This window comes from Cyprinus carpio, chromosome A25, assembly GCF_018340385.1.
Source record: "Cyprinus carpio isolate SPL01 chromosome A25, ASM1834038v1, whole genome shotgun sequence".
Classification (NCBI taxonomy): Eukaryota; Metazoa; Chordata; class Actinopteri; order Cypriniformes; family Cyprinidae; genus Cyprinus; species Cyprinus carpio.
In genome coordinates, this window is record NC_056596.1 from 7271765 (window position 1) to 7277764 (window position 6000).

The 6000-nt window shown below is 35.2% G+C and overlaps 1 protein-coding gene across 3 annotated transcripts in view; it reads right to left on the minus strand.

Moving 5' to 3' along the window:
* LOC109080347 (sphingomyelin phosphodiesterase 3-like) overlaps positions 1-5097 on the minus strand; it is a 38894-nt gene extending 33797 nt beyond the window's left edge. For all 3 annotated transcript variants that reach the window (XM_042715192.1, XM_042715193.1, XM_042715194.1), the window contains exon 1: positions 4937-5097. The gene's annotated coding sequence lies outside the window, so the exon portion shown is untranslated. The remainder of the gene's footprint in view (positions 1-4936) is intronic.
* Between the last annotated feature and the right edge of the window lie 903 nt (positions 5098-6000).

Consider the following 6000-nt stretch of genomic DNA (forward strand, 5'->3'; position numbering starts at 1 on the left):
CACACACTTTTACATGCAATAACAATGAACGGACACTGAAGATTCAAAAAGGTTGCAGAAACACCATATTCAGCACCAATATCTCCCCCAGTGACAATCACATTCATAAAACATAAGACGTATCATGGCACTGTGCATATGCATATTTTTTAATCCAACTGAAAAAGTAGCCTGATTAAAAGGTTTACACAATTCAGATCTTCCTGTTAAACTTATTTAAAGAGATAGTCCAACAAAGAGTTTTGGGTCCCACTGACTAACAAAATATTTTTTATCCATTCCATACTGTGGAAGTCAATGAGAGCCAAAACCATTTGCTTATCAGCTAAGGTTTGGAAAAAACATGAGGGAGGTTTTTTTTTTTTTTTTTTTTTTTTGGACTATCCCTTTAAGATCTATATCACCCCTTTCAATCTGAATGACATATTATTTGAATCAAGCTCAGTCGGATTGATTAATGAAGGCTTTCCAATGTGACTGAGCCATAAATTAAATCTGATCATTAATAGATTTATTAATGTCGACATGAGCTGAACTAGAGAACCAAATCAGTGAATGAATCATTCTCATTTGTTTTGTGAATCAAACCAGTTCATTTATGATTGTTAATGAATCAGACATTGCTGTTTGATTCATAAGTGAATAATGTTATTTTATTTTGGTGTTTTCAATATGGCAATATGCAATATGGCATGGCCTCAGAATTGCATTAAATATTTTTGAGAAGTTTATGACAAAAATGCACGAATAAGTACTAAATGCATCATCCTCCAAAACTCACTAGAAAATTCCCATTTGAAAATTTGTCAGGACTGAAATCAATATCAATCGGACTGATTTTTTTAATCCAATCAGCTGATTCAAATGAGCGGTTCACTGAATTGGACATTGCTGCTTGGATATAGGCTTGAATTTTGGTGTTTTTGGTGAATTTTGGTCCTTGCACAGCACAATCAGAATGGCTCAGAATGTTGCACTCAAATCATGTGGATCATGTTTATGATACTTTTATGAAGCCTGCGAAATAGAAATGCATGAATAGGTTCCAGAATCAGCCATTAGGGGTATCATCCTTTAAAATCTCATTTGATTATTTGTGAATGAATCATTTGGACTGGTTTTGTGAATCAAATCAGCTGACTCAAATGAGTAATTCATTGCATCAGACATTACTGCTTTATTATCAGCTTGAATTTTGGTGTGTTCTACCCATAGCGCTATCATACAGCTTCAGAATGACCTGCAACATAGTGCACAAGTCATACAGACCATGGTTATGATACTTTTATGATTTGTAAAACTTCAAAACCTCAATGCCCTTTCTTTGTAATTTTACAGGAAAGAGCAATCAGCACAGTGTTCAGAATATCTCCTTTTTTGAGAAAGAAATTCATACAGGTAGTGATATACAGGAGTAGCACAGTTAGTACAGGAGTAGTGAGTAAATGATGACAAAATTGTAATATCTGGATGATCTATCCCTTTTAAAACCATGTCTCAAAACTAAGATTTCAAGCATGTATTTTTGAATATATTTGTCTACCAAATTTCCATGTGCAAACATTGCTTTTACCCCTCACAGAAAACCTCACACAGAATGGATTCACTGTTCCCGCCATGTCATTCAGCACAGTGAATGAGCCTGAACAAGCTGTGCCCAAACTCACACATTCACACAAACACAAGTGTACTCTTGTGCTATACCTGCCCTATTTCTGGCCCAGCACACGCCTATTGTAACATCTGTTGACCTGTAGACCTGTAAACCTGTCCTAAAAATAGACTGCCACGTCAATAGACTGTTTAGTTAATGCAAATGGCCTTGCACAAAACTCTTGCATACAATCCAAAGATTTTACAGCATGATCCGTGCAAACTTTTGCAAATTCAGCAACTAGTTGTTGTGGAACACAAGCCATCTGAAACGAGATCTAAGCAAATCCAGTCCATGTTGTTGAATTATAACCACTCCAGAGATGCCAGGGAGACAGTAGTCACACTTTCCATTCATGATCAAGCTAAAACACAATAAAACAGAGTAATAAAAAAAAGAAGCAAATCATGTGGATATATGGATGATTCTTCAATTAGAGGAACTGTCCCCTAGGATGGTATTAGAAGAAAACAATAATTTTAGTTTTCATGGATATGTTGTAATAGAGTGCAGCAGTTGTTTTTTTTCCAGAAGTAAAAATTCCATTAATTTTCTCATATGGGGAATTGATTTTTTTAAGATAACTTCTAAACCATTAAAGACAGTTTAATCAGTTTAGTCGATGGAATGTGCTTTAGCCTGCATTATTTATGCATCAGCCTGCATTATTTCAACTTATTTTATAAATAATCATATTTAACAGCAGAATTCCAGGTGAAAAGCTACATTATACATTTAATTCAATTACGTCATTCATTCAATGCTTTTTGGGGTTGTAGTTCTTTGCAAAGTACACAGTATTGTACATTTATCTATTAGTCTGATTTTCAAATATTTTTGCTTCAAATCAAAGTTTGTAATTGTGAGATTCTATAACAAATAAACACTGTGCTACATATAGGCTATTTTCAGCTGATTTAGTACTTTAGTACATCAACAATGGTAAAAAAAAAATACAAAAAAATACAAATGTTAATGAAAAAACAATCCATTTTTCTATTTTAATAATAAAGTTCTTAATTAACTGACAGATAACTAACTTCAAAGTCAAAAACTATGTATCAATCTATGTATCTAACTTTCTCCAAAAAGTGGTTTACAGGATAAAAATGAATAAAATGATGCAAACAGAAGAAACAAGAAAACTGAAGAGTGTAACTGAACTTTAAGAATTACATTATGTCATTCAAAAGAGTATCTATTTATTTTGTGGCTTCCACTGAAGCACATCCTGCTCAGGCAGATTAAATGTATCATGCTTTTCAGCTCTTAAAAAGCATATTAGGATGACACAATCTCCTCTCAGCTGTTCTTCTAATGGTTTCGGCATAACTATTGGGGGTATGGCCATCTGCCTGAGAAACCCACGTGAACACTTCCTGATAGCTGTTTTGGCACACTGACCATAGTATTTGACATGAACCGGTGTTGTTTGATGTACTCAGCTTGTCTCACATTCAGATAATGTGCACTAATGAAGAAACTTCAGCAAATCCATTGAGAAAATGACCAGCTGTGTCGGATTTGCACTGCATCATCACTCATTTCAATACAGTGACCACATTTCCCTCGCCCACTGTCGTGACTTGGCCTAATGCCTATCTTGAGAGGCTCTCTAAAGACTGGAGGAAAAATGGACCGCTATAAATCTGGAAATAACATGGGAGGTTTAATGGCTAAGCCAAAGCTATCTACCAATAATGATGCTTAACATTACGCAGGTGGGGAAACGGCAATAGTCTATTAGTGAGAAGTGCACCTTAAAGGGACAGTTCAGCCAAAAAAGAAAATGCTTTATTTATTCACCCCAAGGTTGCTCCAAACCTGTACCAATTTTTATCTCACAAAAATCTAAATGACTTTGAAGGCTTGAAAGTCAATAGAGCACCAGTCATATGAACTATTAACAACATTTTTGTTGCATTTATGTGGAAAAAATAACTGAAAATTCTCCTTTTGTGCTCCATGGAAAAAAGAAAATCAGGTTTGGAACCACATGAGGTGAGTAAATAATGCCAGAATGTATTTGAATTGCATATAAAATACCCACCCATTTGGATTATACGGTTTTAACTTCAACAAGCTAATAAACTTAACGTGATGCATATTTGTCATACATAAATGAAACTGGTAAGAAACAGGTGAGATTTCTGCACTAATAGTTTATTATTACTATTATTATTATTATTTGCATCTATCTGATTTTCTAGATTTTTATTAATATATTTTCGATAATCATTTTCAAAATGAATTTATTCAAATTGCAATTAGTTAGCATGAAAACAATTACATTTATTCAGTTAAAAAGTATTAACATTCAGCATTCAGTTGTATATAAATATAAGAATAAATGCATTCAGTTTATTATACTATCACAGAAATCTTACCCGTTTCATTTATGTATGACTGACAAAAAAGTTTGTTTATGCTAAAACTGTGTGATCTAAATACAATTCAAATAAATAAATCTTTAGGACTGAATATATTTTTTCATGGTTTGTGGAAGTAGATGGGAAGCTTGGTCAGAATCTCACACCAACAAGACTTTTAGAGAGTATGTTGTTCAAGACTGCAACTATCAGTCCCTTGTCACTGTGAATAATGTACCTCTTTTTAGCTGGTAACATTCTAAAGACTAGACAAATAGGGTTAAAGAAACACAGATGCTGTAGCTGCCACACCTTGATCTGTGGTTTAAAATGAAACACTAAATCACGCCATTGCACAACACTACTCAATTCTATGCAGTCTTATTTGACAGTATTCATATGAAAACATGGATTTAAGCTAAAAACACTTAATTTCATGTTGCAACTGAAAATTCACCTTTCATTTTTCAATTAAAAAAAACAGTAAACACTGACATTTACCTACACGTCAAAATATATGCTGTAAAGCATACCTGACTCTAAATGCATGCCTTTCCTCAAACTGATGGCTGTTGGTGGCAACTCCATTTGTCAGAAAAGCATGGCTTTCTGGATAAGTGATCAACCATACGAGTCTAACACAGACAGGTTCAAGCACATGCAAATATTATTCAAATCGCTTCCCTCCAATAGTACCACGAAAATAAGGCTTTAAAGCCAGAGACTGAGCATTTCTGTGAAACAAATAATCAATAAACAGCCTAACAGTTAAATAGAACAAACCCCTTCCAGGCGCACAAAGAAGCCTGGTAGGTGATGCTGAAACACTCGCAGGCAAAGCCTTCTTCCCGTTTCAGCTCGCTTCTTAACTTTTCCTTTTAAACAGGTCGAATGGGGGATTTTCAGTACTCACAATTCAGTAGACTAACAGGTGAGTGTCTCCTTTTGCGCTATTTCCGTGCCAGTTTCCAGTTATATGGTTTCCCTCGCCGTGGTCCGCCTCTCCGCCCCGCGTTGGAACTGCTGACGACGACGCTGAGTTTCTTTCCAGCACCAGCGCGCTTTGAACAGCTCCACTGACGTCACTCCCCGCGAAGCCAACCGACGCCACGCCTATCAGGCTCCAATCCGCGAGCCGGAGACCCCACCCAACACACACTAGCGGTGGAGATTCCGATTCATCTACACGATTCGAATCTTTTGAATCAATTCACTAAAAGATTTGTGCAGTGACTGAACGTGGACTAGCATAGGGGCCGACTAATCTTACGAACTGTTATATATATATATATATATATATATATATATATATATATATATATATATATATATATATATATATATATATATATATATATATATATTTGTTTTTGGCATGTTGATTATTAATTAAAGGTTTTTTTTTGTTTTTTGTTTTTTGTTTTTTACAAATGGTCTGAATATGGTACTATAGTAACAGCAATGTTACATTTATGTGCATTTTGATTTGACTAAAATACCACTTTTAAGACCCGTTCATAAGTTTATAGCATCCACACTAACCAACAAAAGCATTCTGCTTATTTTATACGTTCACTGCAGTTTTTTTTTCCTTGTGTGTTTATTGTAATAGTTTTGGTGTGGGCTATTCTCATAGACTTTGTAGTTATGGTCCTTGGTGTAAATATTCCTTTATACCACCTAAGGCCTGTTTACACCATGCCCAGTCAACAATTTGATCTCACCGTGAGCTCTCAGGATACTCATGATGTGGTCACAATGTGAGGTCACAGTGGGCTAAAATAGTAACCTCACAGTGCACTTGCTGTGTGCTTAAACTATGGCCACAATGTGAGGTCACATCTGCACTCACTGAGCACTCATACTGTGAGCTCACCGTGATATCTCGTGAGTTGTGTGAGTTCACTGTGATCTAAAATTTCTCTTAATATCAGTCTTTTATATCACAAACATCATGCAGAAGTTCATCACCAACAA